This window comes from Hoplias malabaricus, chromosome 3 (assembly GCF_029633855.1).
Source record: "Hoplias malabaricus isolate fHopMal1 chromosome 3, fHopMal1.hap1, whole genome shotgun sequence".
NCBI lineage: Eukaryota > Metazoa > Chordata > Actinopteri > Characiformes > Erythrinidae > Hoplias > Hoplias malabaricus.
Window position 1 is genome coordinate 78807603 of NC_089802.1, and position 23203 is coordinate 78830805.

Genomic DNA, 23203 nt, shown 5'->3' on the forward strand with positions numbered 1-23203 from the left:
GGTGAAACTGTCCACAGGTGTGTGAGAGAGTGACTGGGTGAAGCTGTCCACAGGTGTGAGAGAGAGAGTGACAGGGTGAATCTCCACAGGAGTGAGAGAGAGTGACAGGGTGAAGTTGTCCACAGGTGTGTGAGAGAGTGACTGGGTGAAGCTGTCCACAGGTGTGTGAGAGAGTGACTGGGTGAAGCTGTCCACAGGTGTGAGAGAGAGTGACAGGGTGAATCTCCACAGAAGTGAGAGAGAGTGACAGGGTGAATCTCCACAGGTGTGAGAGAGAGTGACTGGGTGAATCTCCACAGGAGTGAGAGAGAGTGACAGGGTGAAGTTGTCCACAGGTGTGTGAGAGAGTGACTGGGTGAAACTGTCCACAGGTGTGTGAGAGAGTGACTGGGTGAAGCTGTCCACAGGTGTGAGAGAGAGAGTGACTGGGTGAAACTGTCCACAGGTGTGAGAGAGAGTGACTGGGTGAGACTGTCCACAGGTGTGAGAGAGAGTGACAGGGTGAATCTCCACAGGTGTGAGAGAGAGTGACAGGGTGAAACTCCACAGGTGTGAGAGAGAGTGACTGGGTGAATCTCCACAGGTGTGAGAGAGTGACTGGGTGAGACTGTCCACAGGTGTGAGAGAGTGACTGGGTGAGACTGTCCACAGGTGTGAGAGAGAGAGTGACTGGGTGAATCTGTCCACAGGTGTGAGAGAGAGTGACTGGGTGAAACTGTCCACAGGTGTGTGAGAGAGAGTGACAGGGTGAATCTCCACAGGAGTGAGAGAGAGTGACAGGGTGAAGTTGTCCACAGGTGTGTGAGAGACTGACTGGGTGAAACTGTCCACAGGTGTGTGAGAGAGTGACTGGGTGAAGCTGTCCACAGGTGTGAGAGAGAGAGTGACTGGGTGAAGCTGTCCACAGGTGTGAGAGAGAGAGTGACTGGGTGAAACTGTCCACAGGTGTGAGAGAGAGTGACAGGGTGAATCTATCCGCAGGTGTGAGAGAGAGTGACTGGGTGAGACCTTCCACAGGTATGAGAGAGAGTGACAGGGTGAATCTGTCCACAGGTGTGTGAGAGAGAGTGACTGAGTGAATCTGTCCACAGGTGTGAGAGAGAGTGACTGGGTGAAACTGTCCACAGGTGTGTGAGAGAGAGTGACAGGGTGAATCTCCACAGGAGTGAGAGAGAGTGACTGGGTGAAACTGTCCACAGGTGTGTGAGAGAGAGTGACAGGGTGAATCTCCACAGGAGTGAGAGAGAGTGACAGGGTGAAGTTGTCCACAGGTGTGTGAGAGAGTGACTGGGTGAAACTGTCCACAGGTGTGAGAGAGAGTGACTGGGTGAAACTGTCCACAGGTGTGTGAGAGAGAGTGACAGAGTGAATCTCCACAGGAGTGAGAGAGAGTGACTGGGTGAAACTGTCCACAGGTGTGTGAGAGAGAGTGACAGGGTGAATCTCCACAGGAGTGAGAGAGAGTGACTGGGTGAAGTTGTCCACAGGTGTGTGAGAGAGTGACTGGGTGAAGCTGTCCACAGGTGTGTGAGAGAGTGACTGGGTGAAGCTGTCCACAGGTGTGAGAGAGAGTGACAGGGTGAATCTCCACAGGAGTGAGAGAGAGTGACAGGGTGAATCTCCACAGGTGTGAGAGAGAGTGACTGGGTGAATCTCCACAGGAGTGAGAGAGAGTGACGGGGTGAAGTTGTCCACAGGTGTGTGAGAGAGTGACTGGGTGAAACTGTCCACAGGTGTGTGAGAGAGTGACTGGGTGAAGCTGTCCACAGGTGTGAGAGAGAGAGTGACTGGGTGAATCTCCACAGGTGTGAGAGAGAGTGACTGGGTGAATCTCCACAGGTGTGAGAGAGTGACTGGGTGAGACTGTCCACAGGTGTGAGAGAGTGACTGGGTGAGACTGTCCACAGGTGTGAGAGAGAGAGTGACTGGGTGAATCTGTCCACAGGTGTGAGAGAGAGTGACTGGGTGAAACTGTCCACAGGTGTGTGAGAGAGAGTGACAGGGTGAATCTCCACAGGAGTGAGAGAGAGTGACAGGGTGAAGTTGTCCACAGGTGTGTGAGAGAGTGACTGGGTGAAACTGTCCACAGGTGTGTGAGAGAGTGACTGGGTGAAGCTGTCCACAGGTGTGAGAGAGAGAGTGACTGGGTGAAGCTGTCAACAGGTGTGAGAGAGAGAGTGACTGGGTGAAACTGTCCACAGGTGTGAGAGAGAGTGACAGGGTGAATCTGTCCACAGGTGTGAGAGAGAGTGACTGGGTGAAACTGTCCACAGGTGTGAGAGAGAGTGACTGGGTGAAACTGTCCACAGGTGTGTGAGAGAGAGTGACAGGGTGAATCTCCACAGGAGTGAGAGAGAGTGACTGGGTGAAACTGTCCACAGGTGTGTGAGAGAGAGTGACAGGGTGAATCTCCACAGGAGTGAGAGAGAGTGACAGGGTGAAGTTGTCCACAGGTGTGTGAGAGAGTGACTGGGTGAAACTGTCCACAGGTGTGTGAGAGAGTGACTGGGTGAAGCTGTCCACAGGTGTGAGAGAGAGAGTGACAGGGTGAATCTCCACAGGAGTGAGAGAGAGTGACAGGGTGAAGTTGTCCACAGGTGTGTGAGAGAGTGACTGGGTGAAGCTGTCCACAGGTGTGTGAGAGAGTGACTGGGTGAAGCTGTCCACAGGTGTGAGAGAGAGTGACAGGGTGAATCTCCACAGAAGTGAGAGAGAGTGACAGGGTGAATCTCCACAGGTGTGAGAGAGAGTGACTGGGTGAATCTCCACAGGAGTGAGAGAGAGTGACAGGGTGAAGTTGTCCACAGGTGTGTGAGAGAGTGACTGGGTGAAACTGTCCACAGGTGTGTGAGAGAGTGACTGGGTGAAGCTGTCCACAGGTGTGAGAGAGAGAGTGACTGGGTGAAACTGTCCACAGGTGTGAGAGAGAGTGACTGGGTGAGACTGTCCACAGGTGTGAGAGAGAGTGACAGGGTGAATCTCCACAGGTGTGAGAGAGAGTGACAGGGTGAAACTCCACAGGTGTGAGAGAGAGTGACTGGGTGAATCTCCACAGGTGTGAGAGAGTGACTGGGTGAGACTGTCCACAGGTGTGAGAGAGTGACTGGGTGAGACTGTCCACAGGTGTGAGAGAGAGAGTGACTGGGTGAATCTGTCCACAGGTGTGAGAGAGAGTGACTGGGTGAAACTGTCCACAGGTGTGTGAGAGAGAGTGACAGGGTGAAACTGTCCACAGGTGTGTGAGAGAGAGTGACAGGGTGAATCTCCACAGGAGTGAGAGAGAGTGACAGGGTGAAGTTGTCCACAGGTGTGTGAGAGAGTGACTGGGTGAAACTGTCCACAGGTGTGTGAGAGAGTGACTGGGTGAAACTGTCCACAGGTGTGTGAGAGAGAGTGACAGGGTGAATCTCCACAGGAGTGAGAGAGAGTGACAGGGTGAAGTTGTCCACAGGTGTGTGAGAGAGTGACTGGGTGAAACTGTCCACAGGTGTGAGAGAGAGTGACTGGGTGAAACTGTCCACAGGTGTGTGAGAGAGAGTGACTGGGTGAAACTGTCCACAGGTGTGTGAGAGAGAGTGACAGGGTGAATCTCCCCACAGGTGTGTGAGAGAGAGTGACAGGGTGAATCTCCACAGGAGTGAGAGAGAGTGACTGGGTGAAGTTGTCCACAGGTGTGTGAGAGAGTGACTGGGTGAAGCTGTCCACAGGTGTGAGAGAGAGTGACAGGGTGAATCTCCACAGGAGTGAGAGAGAGTGACAGGGTGAATCTCCACAGGTGTGAGAGAGAGTGACTGGGTGAATCTCCACAGGAGTGAGAGAGAGTGACGGGGTGAAGTTGTCCACAGGTGTGTGAGAGAGTGACTGGGTGAAACTGTCCACAGGTGTGTGAGAGAGTGACTGGGTGAAGCTGTCCACAGGTGTGAGAGAGAGAGTGACTGGGTGAATCTCCACAGGTGTGAGAGAGAGTGACTGGGTGAATCTCCACAGGTGTGAGAGAGTGACTGGGTGAGACTGTCCACAGGTGTGAGAGAGTGACTGGGTGAGACTGTCCACAGGTGTGAGAGAGAGAGTGACTGGGTGAATCTGTCCACAGGTGTGAGAGAGAGTGACTGGGTGAAACTGTCCACAGGTGTGTGAGAGAGAGTGACAGGGTGAATCTCCACAGGAGTGAGAGAGAGTGACAGGGTGAAGTTGTCCACAGGTGTGTGAGAGAGTGACTGGGTGAAACTGTCCACAGGTGTGTGAGAGAGTGACTGGGTGAAGCTGTCCACAGGTGTGAGAGAGAGAGTGACTGGGTGAAGCTGTCAACAGGTGTGAGAGAGAGAGTGACTGGGTGAAACTGTCCACAGGTGTGAGAGAGAGTGACAGGGTGAATCTGTCCACAGGTGTGAGAGAGAGTGACTGGGTGAAACTGTCCACAGGTGTGAGAGAGAGTGACTGGGTGAAACTGTCCACAGGTGTGTGAGAGAGAGTGACAGGGTGAATCTCCACAGGAGTGAGAGAGAGTGACTGGGTGAAACTGTCCACAGGTGTGTGAGAGAGAGTGACAGGGTGAATCTCCACAGGAGTGAGAGAGAGTGACAGGGTGAAGTTGTCCACAGGTGTGTGAGAGAGTGACTGGGTGAAACTGTCCACAGGTGTGTGAGAGAGTGACTGGGTGAAGCTGTCCACAGGTGTGAGAGAGAGAGTGACAGGGTGAATCTCCACAGGAGTGAGAGAGAGTGACAGGGTGAAGTTGTCCACAGGTGTGTGAGAGAGTGACTGGGTGAAGCTGTCCACAGGTGTGTGAGAGAGTGACTGGGTGAAGCTGTCCACAGGTGTGAGAGAGAGTGACAGGGTGAATCTCCACAGAAGTGAGAGAGAGTGACAGGGTGAATCTCCACAGGTGTGAGAGAGAGTGACTGGGTGAATCTCCACAGGAGTGAGAGAGAGTGACAGGGTGAAGTTGTCCACAGGTGTGTGAGAGAGTGACTGAGTGAAACTGTCCACAGGTGTGTGAGAGAGTGACTGGGTGAAGCTGTCCACAGGTGTGAGAGAGAGAGTGACTGGGTGAAACTGTCCACAGGTGTGAGAGAGAGTGACTGGGTGAGACTGTCCACAGGTGTGAGAGAGAGTGACAGGGTGAATCTCCACAGGTGTGAGAGAGAGTGACAGGGTGAAACTCTACAGGTGTGAGAGAGAGTGACTGGGTGAATCTCCACAGGTGTGAGAGAGTGACTGGGTGAGACTGTCCACAGGTGTGAGAGAGTGACTGGGTGAGACTGTCCACAGGTGTGAGAGAGAGAGTGACTGGGTGAATCTGTCCACAGGTGTGAGAGAGAGTGACTGGGTGAAACTGTCCACAGGTGTGTGAGAGAGAGTGACAGGGTGAATCTCCACAGGAGTGAGAGAGAGTGACAGGGTGAAGTTGTCCACAGGTGTGTGAGAGAGTGACTGGGTGAAACTGTCCACAGGTGTGTGAGAGAGTGACTGGGTGAAGCTGTCCACAGGTGTGAGAGAGAGAGTGACTGGGTGAAGCTGTCCACAGGTGTGAGAGAGAGAGTGACTGGGTGAAACTGTCCACAGGTGTGAGAGAGAGTGACAGGGTGAATCTATCCGCAGGTGTGAGAGAGAGTGACTGGGTGAGACCTTCCACAGGTATGAGAGAGAGTGACAGGGTGAATCTGTCCACAGGTGTGTGAGAGAGAGTGACTGAGTGAATCTGTCCACAGGTGTGAGAGAGAGTGACTGGGTGAAACTGTCCACAGGTGTGTGAGAGAGAGTGACAGGGTGAATCTCCACAGGTGTGAGAGAGAGTGACTGGGTGAAACTGTCCACAGGTGTGTGAGAGAGAGTGACAGGGTGAATCTCCACAGGAGTGAGAGAGAGTGACTGGGTGAAGTTGTCCACAGGTGTGTGAGAGAGTGACTGGGTGAAGCTGTCCACAGGTGTGTGAGAGAGTGACTGGGTGAAGCTGTCCACAGGTGTGAGAGAGAGTGACAGGGTGAATCTCCACAGGAGTGAGAGAGAGTGACAGGGTGAATCTCCACAGGTGTGAGAGAGAGTGACTGGGTGAATCTCCACAGGAGTGAGAGAGAGTGACGGGGTGAAGTTGTCCACAGGTGTGTGAGAGAGTGACTGGGTGAAACTGTCCACAGGTGTGTGAGAGAGTGACTGGGTGAAGCTGTCCACAGGTGTGAGAGAGAGAGTGACTGGGTGAATCTCCACAGGTGTGAGAGAGAGTGACTGGGTGAATCTCCACAGGTGTGAGAGAGTGACTGGGTGAGACTGTCCACAGGTGTGAGAGAGTGACTGGGTGAGACTGTCCACAGGTGTGAGAGAGAGAGTGACTGGGTGAATCTGTCCACAGGTGTGAGAGAGAGTGACTGGGTGAAACTGTCCACAGGTGTGTGAGAGAGAGTGACAGGGTGAATCTCCACAGGAGTGAGAGAGAGTGACAGGGTGAAGTTGTCCACAGGTGTGTGAGAGAGTGACTGGGTGAAACTGTCCACAGGTGTGTGAGAGAGTGACTGGGTGAAGCTGTCCACAGGTGTGAGAGAGAGAGTGACTGGGTGAAGCTGTCCACAGGTGTGAGAGAGAGAGTGACTGGGTGAAACTGTCCACAGGTGTGAGAGAGAGTGACAGGGTGAATCTATCCGCAGGTGTGAGAGAGAGTGACTGGGTGAGACCTTCCACAGGTATGAGAGAGAGTGACAGGGTGAATCTGTCCACAGGTGTGTGAGAGAGAGTGACTGAGTGAATCTGTCCACAGGTGTGAGAGAGAGTGACTGGGTGAAACTGTCCACAGGTGTGTGAGAGAGAGTGACAGGGTGAATCTCCACAGGAGTGAGAGAGAGTGACTGGGTGAAACTGTCCACAGGTGTGTGAGAGAGAGTGACAGGGTGAATCTCCACAGGAGTGAGAGAGAGTGACAGGGTGAAGTTGTCCACAGGTGTGTGAGAGAGTGACTGGGTGAAACTGTCCACAGGTGTGAGAGAGAGTGACTGGGTGAAACTGTCCACAGGTGTGTGAGAGAGAGTGACAGGGTGAATCTCCACAGGAGTGAGAGAGAGTGACTGGGTGAAACTGTCCACAGGTGTGTGAGAGAGAGTGACAGGGTGAATCTCCACAGGAGTGAGAGAGAGTGACTGGGTGAAGTTGTCCACAGGTGTGTGAGAGAGTGACTGGGTGAAGCTGTCCACAGGTGTGTGAGAGAGTGACTGGGTGAAGCTGTCCACAGGTGTGAGAGAGAGTGACAGGGTGAATCTCCACAGGAGTGAGAGAGAGTGACAGGGTGAATCTCCACAGGTGTGAGAGAGAGTGACTGGGTGAATCTCCACAGGAGTGAGAGAGAGTGACAGGGTGAAGTTGTCCACAGGTGTGTGAGAGAGTGACTGGGTGAAACTGTCCACAGGTGTGAGAGAGAGAGTGACTGGGTGAAACTGTCCACAGGTGTGAGAGAGAGTGACTGGGTGAGACTGTCCACAGGTGTGAGAGAGAGTGACAGGGTGAATCTCCACAGGTGTGAGAGAGAGTGACAGGGTTAAACTCCACAGGTGTGAGAGAGAGTGACTGGGTGAATCTCCACAGGTGTGAGAGAGTGACTGGGTGAGACTGTCCACAGGTGTGAGAGAGTGACTGGGTGAGACTGTCCACAGGTGTGAGAGAGTGACTGGGTGAGACTGTCCACAGGTGTGAGAGAGTGACTGGGTGAAACTGTCCACAAGTGTGAGTAGGTGATGTGTGATGAGGTGATTGTGGATAATGAATGAATGAATGAATATTGCGACGTCTCTGAAAGTCAGAACTGAAAGAGCTGGGTTTTGTGGTGAAAGGGAAGTGGAGGAGGACAGAGTTGTTAAGAAACAGAGATGTGTGGAAACGCCTGGCAGTGGACAGTGGACTGTGACCTGGTCATGTGTCATTGCTTCACTAGTGCAGGTGCTTCAGCTGTGAAGTAACACACACGTGCTGCTCGTGTTCAATCAGATCACACAGCCAACTAGGCCACAGTGTTTCAGAGGGTTGCAGAGCGTCTTATGACGGGCCAGAGGGTCAGATGACTGACTGACCTGCACTGGAGCTTCGTAACACACACACACACACACACACGTGTTTTGCTATACTTCAGTCTTTAGTTTTTCACATTAAAGCGCCACCAGTTTTTGTGAAATGCGTTGGAAGTCCCCCAAAATGTCCTCACAGAGCAAGAAAATAGGGCATAGTCCATCCTTGTGAGGACATCTGGTCCTCACAAATATATTAAAACCTGCACCCGCTCCTAATCTAACACACTGCGAATGATTCAGAGCTGTATTCATTAGGAGTTCATTTACACAGACATTCACTTTGGGGCCAAAATAAAGTTCCACTGCTCCACAACCCAGTGCTAGAGGTCTTTATACCCGTCTCGCCCATCATTGGCATTTATCATAGTTAACTATAGCTCATGTGCAGCTGCTCCAGAGCGTCGCTTTTCATTCCCTGCTTTTTTAAAGCTGTCATTCCCCTGCGTCCTCAGTGAGTGCGGCTTAAAAGAGTGGGATTCACTCCTAAGGTCTGTCTGCAAACTTATGGACACGGTTTAAATGCAGTGTTTCTGCGGTAGACTGCAGCTCTCCTACAGACTCCATAGAGGGCGCCGTGGCTCAGTTCTCGGAGTTCAGAATCGTGTTGAGATTCAGGGCTTGTCCGAGGGACTGTACGCAGTGACGTTTCTCTCTCTCACGTCTGGGTCAGGGTTCTGAATAATGAAACCTCTTCTGACTGGACAGAACGAGGGAGAGAGAGAGAGAGAGAGAGAGAGAGAGAGGGATGGGATCATTCAGAGAAAACAAAGAGAGGACAAGGGTGGAGAGATGTAACCGAGAAAGGGAGGGAGCCCTGTATTTCTCTGTGGGGAGTTACTGTTTTGCCCAGTTTCTTCCGAAATGAGGAGTCCACGCTCTTCTGGGAAGGCATCCCGCTTCATGCTGCTCCATTTCTGAGAGGATCTGATGGCTTACAGCCACGTAAACTTATTAGTGAGGTCAGGTGCTGGTGATGAATGTTTAGTTCAGTGCTCCAGCTCAGCCCAGAGGTTATTGGATGGAGCTTCGTCTCTCCAGTGCGCCACGGCTCTGGGGTGATTTACACCTCTCTGGCCCACACTTGGCATTGAGCGTAGTGACCGTGGGCTCGTGTGCAGCTGCTCCAGCGTGTCCTGTTTCAGTTACAGAGTGAAGAGTTCGGCACTAGATATAGGGGATGTTTCTAAAGTTTGGGACATAGTGTATATGTGTGTGACCCATTTTCTTGTGCTGTTTTAAAATAAATGGGTGTGTGTTCTTGTGCGTGTGTGTGTACTCAGGAGAAAGAAAAAGGTCTGTCTTTGATCGTTCAGCTGAACCCCACATCCTCATTCTTAGCATTACTAACAGCCCTGATAAAGACAATTCCTCCTACACACACACTCAGGCATGCGTTACAGAGGTGGGTAGGTGTGTGTGTGCGTGTGTGTGTGTGTGTGTGTCTGTATATAATTCCTCAGACCACTGGCTTAAACACAGCATTTCAATTCCTTTAGTCAGTTCATCTTTTTCAGGGAATAAATGCCCAGCCCCCACTCAGCTGCCGGAGCACAGGTTGTTTTGCTGATCCCTACGTTTCTTTAAATAACTAAATATGTGTTTCTGTATAGACACCTCTTACAGTGAATGAAATCAGCTCCTTTAGGGTCCACCCACCCCCAGGGGACACCTTGGCTCTTATTCATCTGAGCTGTGTAAAAGTGAACACACCCTGTGCTGAATTACGGAACTTTAGCTCGACGTGGAAACTGGTGGAGTTCTGAGCGCAGTTGATGTATCAGCTTCAGTGAAACCAAGCTCTGCTCATCAGTGGCTCATTTACACATCATCTACATGAAGTGTGGTGTGTTCTCCCTGTGTCTGCGTGGGTTTCCTCCGGGTGACTGTCTGTGAGGAGTGCGGTGTGTTCTCTCTGTGTCTGCGTGGGTTTCCTCCGGGTGACTGTCTGTGAGGAGTGCGGTGTGTTCTCTCTGTGTCTGCGTGGGTTTCCTACAGGTGACTGTCTGTGAGGAGTGCGGTGTGTTCTCTCTGTGTCTGCGTGGGTTTCCTCCGGGTGACTGTCTGTGAGGAGTGCGGTGTGTTCTCTCTGTGTCTGCGTGGGTTTCCTCCGGGTGACTGTCTGTGAGGAGTGTGGTATGTTCTCTCTGTGTCTGCGTGGGTTTACTCCGGGTGACTGTCTGTGAGGAGTGCGGTGTGTTCTCTCTGTGTCTGCGTGGGTTTCCTCCGGGTGACTGTCTGTGAGGAGTGCGGTGTGTTCTCTCTGTGTCTGCGTGGGTTTCCTCCGGGTGACTTTCTGTGAGGAGTGCGGTGTGTTCTCTCTGTGTCTGCGTGGGTTTCCTCCGGGTGACTGTCTGTGAGGAGTGCGGTGTGTTCTCTCTGTGTCTGCGTGGGTTTCCTCCGGGTGACTGTCTGTGAGGAGTGCGGTGTGTTCTCTCTGTGTCTGCGTGGGTTTCCTCCGGGTGCTCCGGTTTCCTTTCACAGTTCAAAAACACACGTTGGTAGGTGGATTGGAGATTCAAAAGTGTCCGTAGGTGTGAGTGAATGTGTGTTGCTCTGTGAAGGACTGGCGCCCCCTCCAGGGTGTATTCCTGCCTTGAGCCCAGTGATTCCAGGTAGGCTCTGGATCCACCGTGACCCTGAACTGGATAAGGGTTACAGACAATGAATGAATGAACATAATTGTTACGTAGTAGAATTTTTATTTTATAAATACATATTTTTTATGCTTTGTTTTTTCTTGGTAAAAAATCTGTATATGTTTAAATTTACAAGGATTCGTGAGTATTTCTAAATAGAACAGTAATAATTACAGTGTACAAAACACAACCTCCCCTATGTTTTATTGCAGATAGGGTAAAAGTGTGTGTGTGTGTGTGTGTGTGTGTATGAGTGAGAGAGGGCGGTGGTGGGGGGCTGGTGCTGCTGATCAGAGTTAAGCTGAAGGTGAGTGGAGCCAGTGGGAGATAAAGGCCTCCCTTTTTGGGAGCTGTGTTGAAGCTGTGATAGAACTTCATCCAAAACATGGTTTCATTCTTCATTTTGAGGGAATACTTGTCCTGGCTTTGAGAATGATTATGTATTGTGTGTGTGTGTGTGTTTTACAGCACACTTTTTTGGCTCTTTCTGAGTCCCAGTAGCGTAGCATCCTCCCAGAATCCAGGACGAGAGAGGAGGGAGGAGACAGAGGAAGGTCACCTCTCCCAATGCTGTGCTGCTGAGAGGTGTGGGTGACCTCCTTCACTGGAACAAAATCATGAAATCTGAGTCAGAGAGAGAGAGAGATGATCAAAGATAGCAGTTTCATTTATCATTAACATAATATTACACTTTGCACTGATTTACCAGTTTCACAGTGATTTCTAAAACAGTTTATCACCCCTCCCCCACCCTCCCCCTGAGAACCCAGTGTGTAGCCTTGTTAGCATGTGTGTTTGGTGTTGTTTCACGTTGCTAAACTCAGCAGACATCAGGCTCTAAAACAACTCTGAAATCAACTCTGAGTCCTGAGGAAGCGAGGGAAGGTGGTGGTGAATGAGAGGGAGATTAATGCAGTGAAAGACTGTGTGAAGGAAGTCATCCGTTCCTGCCGAAGCCGTAAATGGGTTAGACCTCCACCTGAAGACATGAGCCATTTTAGGAGAGGCGCAAATGTCCTTTATAAAGTTGTCCCAGAATTTGGCAGCCTGTGCTTCAGTGCGTGTGAAGGAGAACCACCATTAAGAAGCTAAATCGCCTCAGTTTCAGGTAAAATGACACCCCTGCAGCCTGTACGCAAGATAGTCTTGTGATTCTTACAGAATTAACACCTTTACCAAAGTTATAAGGTTAATCTCAGTTGATATATCACTGTCCAGTTCCATCATTCTGCATTTTTCTGCCTAGGTAGCACCACTTATGATTTCATAAAAGCTGTACTGCCCCCTAGTTTTCCTGTAGTGTACTACAACCTGTCAGAAGAACAGATCATAAACCTCTTTAGAGCACTGTCTGTGGCAAACGCTGTTCCACCTTAAAAGATACAGTCGCTTATTACTTACACACACAGCTCCACCTTAAAATATACAGTCGCTTCTTACTCACACACACCGCTCCACCTTAAAAGATACAGTCGCTTATTACTTACACACACAGCTCCACTTAAAATATACAGTCGCTTTTTACTCACACACACCGCTCCACCTTAAAAGATACAGTCGCTTATTACTTACACACACAGCTCCACTTAAAATATACAGTCGCTTCTTACTCACACACACCGCTCCACCTTAAAAGATACAGTCGCTTCTTACTCACACGCACCGCTCCACCTTAAAAGATACAGTCGCTTTTTACTCACACGCACCGCTCCACCTTAAAAGATACAGTCGCTTTTTACTCACACACACCGCTCCACCTTAAAAGATACAGTCGCTTATTACTCACACACACCGCTCCACCTTAAAAGATACAGTCGCTTATTACTCACACACACCGCTCCACCTTAAAAGATACAGTCGCTTCTTACTCACACACACCACTCCACCTTAAAATATACAGTCGCTTCTTACTCACACACACCACTCCACCTTAAAATATACAGTCGCTTCTTGCTCACACACACCGCTCCACCTTAAAAGATACAGTCGCTTCTTACTCACACACACCGCTCCACCTTAAAATATACAGTCGCTTCTTGCTCACACACACCGCTCCACCTTAAAATATACAGTCGCTTCTTGCTCACACACACCGCTCCACCTTAAAAGACACAGTCGCTTCTTACTCACACACACCGCTCCACCTTAAAAGACACAGTCGCTTCTTACTCACACACACCGCTCCACCTTAAAAGACACAGTCGCTTCTTACTCACACACACCGCTCCACCTTAAAAGACACAGTCGCTTCTTACTCACACACACCGCTCCACCTTAAAAGATAGTCGCTTCTTACTCACACACACCGCTCCACATTAAAAGATACAGTCGCTTCTTACTCACACACACCGCTCCACCTTATAAGATACAGTCGCTTCTTACTCACACACACCGCTCCACCTTAAAAGATAGTCGCTTCTTACTCACACGCACCGCTCCACCTTAAAAGATAGTCGCTTCTTACTCACATGCACCGCTCCACCTTAAAAGATAGTCGCTTCTTACTCACACACGCCGCTCCACCTTAAAAGATACAGTCGCTTCTTACTCACACACACCGCTCCACATTAAAAGATACAGTCGCTTCTTACTCACACACACCGCTCCACCTTAAAAGATAGTCGCTTCTTACTCACACGCACCGCTCCACCTTAAAAGATAGTCGCTTCTTACTCACATGCACCGCTCCACCTTAAAAGATAGTCGCTTCTTACTCACATGCACCGCTCCACCTTAAAAGATAGTCGCTTCTTACTCACACACGCCGCTCCACCTTAAAAGATACAGTCGCTTCTTACTCACACACACCGCTCCACATTAAAAGATACAGTCGCTTCTTACTCACACACACCGCTCCACCTTAAAAGATAGTCGCTTCTTACTCACACGCACCGCTCCACCTTAAAAGATAGTCGCTTCTTACTCACATGCACCGCTCCACCTTAAAAGATAGTCGCTTCTTACTCACATGCACCGCTCCACCTTAAAAGATAGTCGCTTCTTACTCACACACACCGCTCCACCTTAAAAGATACAGTCGCTTCTTACTCACACACGCCGCTCACCTTAAAAGATACAGTCGCTTCTTACACACACACACCCCTCCACATTAAAAGATACAGTCGCTTCTTACTCACACACACCGCTCCACCTTAAAAGATACAGTTGCTTCTTACTCACACGCACCGCTCCACCTTAAAAGATACAGTCGCTTCTTACTCACACGCACCGCTCCACCTTAAAAGATACAGTCGCTTCTTACTCACACGCACCGCTCCACCTTAAAAGATACAGTCGCTTCTTACTCACACGCACCGCTCCACCTTAAAAGATACAGTCGCTTCTTACTCACACACACCGCTCCACCTTAAAAGATACAGTCGCTTCTTACACACACCCCTCCAGAGCTTATGAATGAACACAAAGGGCAGGCTGAATTTGTTTTGTGTGAGAATAGTGCTGATTTTCTTCACTACTGCCCTCTGTAGGTGCAGTTATCTGGTAGATACATTACATTTGAGGCCAGGGTTGCCAGGTATTGAGCCAGATTAGTGAAAATGGTCAGTCATGGTTCGGTTGTAGCTTCATGGTGGAGGAGATCATGCTGTCGATGGGATGGTGTTTAAAACCCTGCTCTGTGGTGAAGTGCCTGTTTTCCTCGCGCTGAATGAACAAACTTGTGGAATGAGGCCTGCATTAGCAGACAGCCCTGGCATTCCAGCCCAGCGACCTCATCCTCCTCTAAATCTCCCACATTCCCCAACAAACACCACCAGACCCAAGAGCCTCGTCCCTGCAGCAGTGTGTTGGGTCCATGGGAAAGAGTCTGGAAAGGTCTCTGACATTCGTACTGCTGTATTCTGGAGTTTTCAGCACCTAGCTTCTCAGATATCTGCCTTTCAGTGTGCTTTAAAAGGGCAGGAGTCGGGGCCAGGCTTCCACTCCTCAGCTCGGGAAACGGAGGATAATTTGGGTAGTTTTGCATTGCTTTACATGGAGTGAATAATAACCTGGGAATTTAAGGTGGTAAAGGATCATAATTTGCATATTCCAATGGGATAGTGTTTTACACAGTTGGCAATGAAAATATAAACACTGAAGATATCTGTCGTGTAAAGACCCCCTCTCCCTGAATAATGAGTTATACCCTGCACCCACTGTATGTATCACTCACTCATTCATTCATTCGTTCATTATCTAGAACCGCTTTATCTTGTTCAGTGTTGGGGTATGATTGGGTAAAATGGAGCAATATGCCACCACAGAGCACCTCACACTCACCCAGTCACTCACTCACCCAGACACACACACACTCACCCAGTCACTCTCTCTTACACACACACACACACTCACTCACCCAGTCACACACACTCACTCACCCAGTCACACACACACACTCACCCAGTCACTCTCTCTTACACACACACACTCACCCAGTCACTCTCTCTTACACACACACACTCACCCAGTCACTCACACATACACTCACACACACACACACAGTCACTCACACACACACTCACACACACACACAGTCACTCACACACACACTCACCCAGTTACTCACACTCTCACACACACACACACACAGTCACTCACACATACTCTCACACACACACACACACAGTCACTCACACATACACACACACACACACATTCACTCACACATACACTCACACACACACTCACCCAGTCACTCACACTCTCACACACACACACACACACAGTCAGTCACTCACACACACACTCACCCAGTCACTCAAACTCTCACACACACACACAGTCATTCACTCACACACACACTTCTTTTTTTTATTATTATTATTATTGTTAGTGTGTGTTGTGCTGGTGTAGAGTGGATCAGACACAGCAGTGCTGCTGGAGTGTTAACCCCTCGGTGTCTGGACTGATGGACTAGTGGACTGGACACAGGCAGTGCAGGAGGTGGTTGTAAAGTTATGGCTGAGTAGTGCACCCATTGGGCCAAAGTCACAGTTAAAAACGTATCAGGAGGAAGTTGTCGTGGGAATCCGCAGTAAATTCCTGTACAGATCACTTTAACGCGTGGTTTACATGCCGCTCGTTCCTGCCCCGCTGGAGGAATGGTTATGTAAACAGATGATTCACGGTTTCTCTCCTCTGCTCACTTTCACCTTTTCTTTCTCCTCGTGTGACTCTTTCGCAAGTGAGTCTTGGGCAAAGGAGGTTTTGACACCAGTGTTTGAGAAAGATCTCCAGTGGAGAGAGACAGGGATGTGCTGTAGTCTCTCACCCACATATCTGCCCCGTCTGCCTCCGTCCCCTGGGCCCTGTGAACTTCTACCGCTTCGTTTTCTGAACTTTTACCCCTTCGTCCCTGTCTCTGTCCGGACGCGGCGCCTGAAGCAGGAGACGCAGCTGCTGTGTGACGTGCTGGATGCTGGATGCTGAGGTCTTACAGCAGGAGACAAACACATGTTATAAATAATGTGACTTTTATTTTGAAAAATGTGCTGTATACACTACATATCTGAATGTTTACAGCCATAAACTAAGCTTTCAGCTCTTTCAGCACCGTGTTAATGCCCCGCAGATATATCAGGGTCCTCTGGAGCAGCTGCACATGAGTCGACAGTCACCAAGCCCAATGCCAAGAGACTGCCAGAGGGCCTTAGTGCCTTTGAACTGAGTGGCACTGGAGGATCTGCTGAAGAAGGCTTTGCTGTAGATGTTGGAACATGTCTGTGAGGACTTGATGGTGCTAGGCCCGGGCTGAAGTGACTCACGTGTGATATTTGTTTTTGCCTTAACGTGACACACGTGATTTTATTTGTTTGATTTTTTCAGGGACGTTTGGACGGGTCAATTACCATATTTTTAAGTTGAATCACTTTTGCATGTTGCACTGTGCTTCTCGTCAACTAAAAGTTGGGATAGGGTTGTGTTTACCACTGTGTTCTTCACCTCTTCGTCTGCGTTTGGGAACTGAGGAGACCAGTCGCAGTAGTTTTGAAAGTGAAATATTTTCCTTGATTTTTATAGGATTTCAGCTGCATATATTTAAAAAAAAATTACATTGTGTTGGAGCAGCAGGAGCTGTGTTGGTAGGTGGATTGGAGATCGTCCGTAGGTGTGAGTGTGTGTCGCCCTGTAAAGGACTGGCGACAGGGTGAGTTCCAGGGTGTGTTCCCGCCTTGTGCCCAGTGATTCCGGGTAGACTCCGGACCCACATAGGGTTCCAGACAATAAATGAATGTAGGGTAAGGTCGGTTCTGGTGTTGGACGATCACTCGTTCCAAAGAGCGACGGCGGTGTATTTCCAGTGATTCCTTATAGACGAGGGGTTAAATGTGTCTCTCCTCTAAAAGGAGATGGTGTGAGAAGGACTGGGAACCCCTGGTGTAGGTGAATGACCAGCAGGTGTAATGAGGAGCTGATGGAGCTGATGTATGTGGGTCGACGTGATGCAACACAGTGTCACTCAGAGTCCAGGAATAGACTTTAAAGGAGCAACACTGCCATCTTCATCATTCTTAATTAGATAAAATATAGTGAAACCTGACTTTAGTGCTGAGCTCTCTGTCTCTCTCTCTCTGTCTCTTTCTCTCTCTTTCTCTCTCTCTGTCTCTTTCTCTCTCTCTCTCTCTCTCTGTCTTTCTCTCTCTCTCTCTCTCTCTCTCTCTCTCGCTCGCTCTCTCTCTTTCTTTCTCTCTCTGTCTCTTTTTCTTTCTTTCTTTCTTTCTTTCTTTCTTTCTTTCTTTCTTTCTTTCTTTCTTTCTTTCTCTCTCCCACTCTTTGTCTTTATTAGTTCCGTTAACTGTAAATGTTCCCACAGTGTTAAAGGTGGCTCTGAGCCTGAAGTTGCGTGTGTGTGTGTGTGTGTGTGTGTGTGTGTGTGAGAGATATAGAGTATTTTTCTATCTAATGTCTATGTAAATAGAGTATGTAAATAAGGCCTGCTGTGTCAGCTCTGAGCCGGAGGCTGAGGTGGAGCTGAGCTTTCTGTCTCTGACGAGTTTGATCCACCGCCCAGGTGTGTGTTTAATGTGGGAATGATGACTCATTATTCTCTCTCTCTCTCTCTCTCTCTCCCCCCCTTTCTTTCTCCCTTTCTTTCTCTTACTCTCTTTGTCTCATTTAGTTTTTTGTCTTTTTTCAGTTTCTTTTTCCCTCAGTGTCTCACTCCTCTGTTTTTTCTTTCTACCCTCTCTCTCTCTCTCTCTCTCTCTCTCTCTCATTCTCTCTCACTCACTCTCTCTCTCTCTCTCTCTCTCTCTCTCTCACTCTCTCTCTCTCATTCTCTCTCTTTCTCTCTCACTCACTCTCTCTCACTCTCACTCTCCCTCTCTCTCTCTCACTCTCTCACTCTCTCACTCTCTCTCACTCTCACTCTCTCCCTCTCTCTCTCTCTCTCTCACTCTCACTGCCTCACTCCTCCCTCCCCACAGTTTATCACTAATATACTTTTCTTTGATTATCTTTAAAATGATGAATAATAATAAGTTCACAACAGCGATGATTTAAAAATGAATAAAGGAGAGGTGAAAGGATGGAGGGAAAGAGGAGGGGGAGGGGAAGGTGGAGGGGTTGAAGGTTGGTTTTGTGTCTGTCCCCTGAGCGTGGACCGGAGTGTGTCCCACTTTCCAAACTCTCACACAGAGCCCTTTTGTTTGGCCTCACACACCAGTTAACTACGCTGACACCCATCAGCCACAAGATTAAAACCACTGCCTGGTGACGTGAGGAGCGCTGACGACTGGGGGCTGAGGAAGTGAGGATAGGGTCAGTTCGTGATGTTGATGGACGGGGGATTTAGACGATTACCTCACACCGATGCCTCACTCGGTCCCCAGTGTGGTGTAAATACAGACACTTGCTGGTGCTGTAGAGGGGTTCTGGCATGGTTAGGTGGGGCGGGGGCGTAGTTAGGTGGGGCAGGGTGTTGTTGGGTGTGGTTAGGTGGGATGGGCCGGGCGTGGTTAGGTGGGGTGTTGTCGGGCGTGGTTAGGTGGGATGGGGCGGGGCGTTGTTGGGCGTGGTTAGGCGGGGTGTTGTGGGGCGGGGAGTTGTCGGGCGTGGTTAGGTGGGATGGGGCGGGGCGGGGTGTTGTCGGGCGTGGTTAGGTGGGATGGGGCGGGGCGTGGTTAGGCGGGGTGTTGTGGGGCGGGGAGTTGTCGGGCATGGTTAGGTGGGATGGGGCGGGGCGTTGTTGGGCGTGGTTAGGCGGGGTGTTGTGGGGCGGGGAGTTGTCGGGCGTGGTTAGGTGGGATGGGGCGGGGCCTTGTTGGGCGTGGTTAGGCGGGGTGTTGTGGGGCGGGGAGTTGTCGGGCGTGGTTAGGTGGGATGGGGCGGGGCGTGGTTAGGCGGGGTGTTGTGGGGCAGGGTGTTGTCGGGCGTGGTTAGGTGGGATGGGGCGGGGCCTTGTTGGGCGTGGTTAGGCGGGGTGTTGTGGGGTGGGGAGTTGTCGGGCGTGGTTAGGTGGGATGGGGCGGGGCGTGGTTAGGCGGGGTGTTGTGGGGCGGGGAGTTGTCGGGCATGGTTAGGTGGGATGGGGCGGGGCGTTGTTGGGCGTGGTTAGGCGGGGTGTTGTGGGGCGGGGAGTTGTCGGGTGTGGTTAGGTGGGGTGGGGCGTTGGGGGGATTGGGGCGGGACGGGGAGATGTCGGGCGTCGTTAGGCAGGGCGAGGTGGGGTGGGGCGGGCCGTGGTGGGGTGGGTTCACTTTCACTTGCCAATAGCTATCAGGTGTCGCTTGGAAAATACACTATATTTCACTGTAATAAAAAAACCCAGCTTTGAACTTATTTGTATGTGTTTTGTGGAAGGGGAATTCCACCAAAATTCAGTAATTCAGTACAAGTCTTGTATAAGTTCTGTGTCCCTGTGGTCAGTGATTTGTTCTGTTTTATTGCAGCTTTCTGAAGCTGGACGTGAAACACCAACTGCCCCTGTTTTCATTGGTTTCCACAAATCATTTGGTGAAAGTGCCCTGGACATTGATTTTTTTATCGTTTACCAACACAAGCCGAGACACACGTCCGGGAACTGCACATCGGGACACTTCAGCCTCCGCATAAACCTTTTCATAAACAATCAGGGCCACGAGGCCCTTCCACTCCCTCAGCCCCCCCCCCCCCCCCCCTGGACATGTATCAGGTGTCGGTACCTTACTGGAGGCTTATGGAAGTCCCCTGGAAGCTGCTGGGTGAACACATGTCTTGTAGATTACTGAGAACGGGGGGTCGAGGCTCTGCTGGAGACTGTGTGATGTTCAGGAATCTATGGAAGCTGCGTAAGTATGGGTTCCAGTGTGTGTGTGTGTGTGTGTGTGTGTGTGTGTGTGTGCCGATCTGGACGTTAATGGTTTAGTGCTGTGGCGGATTTGGTGTTTGCTGACTCAGCAGATCGTCTCTCAGCGCTGGGTTTCGTTCCAAACCGCAGCCGAGAACACGAGTTGGGACCAGAAATGGCAGCGCACACACTTTATCCAACTGGCCTCCGTGTGTGTGTGTGTGTGTGTGTGTGTGTGTGTGTGTGGTGTTCAGAAACAGATCCGTTGCTCTTTGAACATGCTTTTGTGTTCATTGATGAGTCACTCTTTCAGAAGGGGATTCTGTGTGTGTGTGTGTGTGTGTGTGTTTATTAAGAATCAGTTTTATGTTCTTTTCCAGTGTAGTTCACTTGGAGAAACACTGTGTTCAGGAGAAAGAGTAAGAAGCACTTTGTGCTCAAGTGAACTCTGGGAGATTTGTGCTTTAATTAAAGGTGATGTTCACAATTTTAATCCAATGCACTTTTTACAAAACTCAGAGTGTTTCCTCAGCGCTGCTCTACACTCGCTTCGCTCTGGAAAAAGTGCTGATGTCTGTACGCAGCCCTGGCTCTGAGAGTGGGAACCGAACTCAGTCTCTGTCTGAACTCCTCAGCTCAAAGAACAGTGTGTGTTCTGACCCGGTTCTATCAGAGCAGAGTTAACTCTTTCAGCTCTGTGTGTTCTGACCCAGTTCTATCAGAGCGGAGTTAACCCTTTCAGCTCTGTGTGTTCTGACCCATTTCTATCAGAGCGGAGTTAACCCTTTCAGTGGTGTGTGTTCTGACCCAGTTCTATCAGAGCGGAGTTAACCCTTTCAGCTCTGTGTGTTCTGACCCAGTTCTATCAGAGCGGAGTTAACCCTTTCAGCTCTGTGTGTTCTGACCCATTTCTATCAGAGCGGAGTTAACCCTTTCAGCGGTGTGTGTTCTGACCCGGTTCTATCAGAGCGGAGTTAACCCTTTCAGCTCTGTGTGTTCTGACCCAGTTCTATCAGAGCGGAGTTAACCCTTTCAGTGGTGTGTGTTCTGACCCGGTTCTATCAGAGCGGAGTTAACCCTTTCAGCGGTGTGTGTTCTGACCCGGTTCTATCAGAGCGGAGTTAACTCTTTCAGCAGTATGTGTTCTGACCCGGTTCTATCAGAGCGAAGTTAACCCTTTCAGCGGTGTGTGTTCTGACCCGGTTCTATCAGAGCGGAGTTAACTCTTTCAGCAGTATGTGTTCTGACCCGGTTCTATCAGAGCGGAGTTAACCCTTTCAGCGGTGTGTGTTCTGACCTGGTTCTATCAGAGTGGAGTTAACCCTTTCAGCGGTGTGTGTTCTGATACGGTTCAGAGAGGCTTTAACAGTTTGTGGCTGATCAGTGTAAAAAATATAGTCAGGGGCCTTCAGCCTGGAGTTCATAGTGTTTTAGTATGATTATAAATGTGTGTGTGTGAGAGAGAGAGAGAGAGAGAAATAGAGTTGAACTGAGGAGATTGAGGCTGAGTGTTAATTCACACACACATCAGTGCCGAATCAACACTGCAGAGGCGAGAGACACTGAGAGGGGGTGTAATGAGAGAGAGAAAGAGTGAAAGATGAAAAAGAAAAGGACATGAGAAAGACAGACAATAAAGAAGAGACAGAATGGGGAAAGAGAGAAATAGAGACTAAAAAAGGCTAAAGTGAGAGAGAAATGAAATGAAAAAGAGAAACACAAAGAGAAGAAAGGGAAAGAGAAAGTGGTGTGTATGAGAATGAAAGGTAAAGACATTAATAACTGAGAAGAACACTCACTCTTTAGTGTTTACTGTTTATTATTGAGTTTTATTAAGTTTTCAGGTAAATCTTTATTTAATGGCTGCGTAAGACTTTTATTTTGGAATTGATTTCACAGTAAATATAAGACAATCTGGGCCACACAATTAAGACTGTAGTTACATTACACACACACACACACACACACCTCCGCTCACACTTCGTCATCCAGCGCTGAACTGAGAGCTCCTTAATCTCACATTTTCTTTATTTATAGACACACTCCAATCAGCCACAACATTACAACCACCCCCTAGCTCCTACCCTCACTGTCCGCTCTCTCAGCTCAGGAGCACTTTATAAGGCTACAATTACAGACTGCAGTCCTCCTGTTGCTCTGCATACTTGGTTACCCCGCTTCACCTTGTTCTTCAGCGGTCAGGACCCCACAGGTCAGTTGTGCTGATACGAGTGGATACATGTGTGAGGCTTTTTTAAAAGGGGTAATAGGACCAAGAGGAAGGAGTGGACAGTGACTGGACCCAGGTTTTAAAACTCCAGCTGCCACTGCTGTGTCTGATCCACTCTACACCAGAGAGTAGAGACCAGGAGGGGTTTTAATGTTGTGGCTGATTGTGTCCAGAACTGGAGCCTCTGTCACTCGGGGATGTTATGAAATTGTAATTAATCAAAAACTGGAATGTCCCTTTAACAGCTTTATCTGGAACCAAACACACTGTGTGTGTGTGTGTGTGTATCTGTCTGTCTCATGACTAAAGCTGCTGCTGTGTGTGAGAGGAAGCGGAGCATCAGGCCTTCAGGCTCTGTGTCATGTGCTGATGAGTGTGTGTGTGTGTGTGTGTGTGTGTGTGTGATTCCTATTCATTGGTTAAATGTAATAATCTCAGGCACAATCACAAACCCCACTCCAGTTGGACACAGAGAACACCGTTCCACAGTTCCACAGTCTTCACTCTCCTCTGGCTCGTATTCGTCTTTGGACTCGTCTTTGGTGGGAGTAGACTCCTGTGAGATTGTCCAGGCTCTGTGTGTCTGTGTGTGTGTCTGTGTGTGTGTGTGTGTGTGTGTGTGTCTACAGTAGAGAGGTGTGTGACAGTGTGGTAATATACACTAACTCACAGAGAGTGTGATGGTGTTTGCTCTTTTCTGGTGTTTGTATCTGTGTGTGTGTGTGTTACTCTCCTGGGCCGAGTGTATTTACTGAGTGAGGGTGTGTCTGAGTGGGAGTAATATCATGTGTATTTACTTTACATTTTTTTCTGCTGTGTGTGTGTGTGTATTTATATATATAAATTTAGATGTGTGTGTGTAGGGAGAGACAGATTGTGTGTGTGTGTGTGCGCGCGAGCATGGAGAGATTAATATAAGAAGTGTGTGTGTGTGTGTGTGTAAGGAGAGACTACTGTGTGTGTATATATATATATTTAGATGTGTGTGTGTGTAGGGAGAGACAGAGGTATGTGTGTGTGT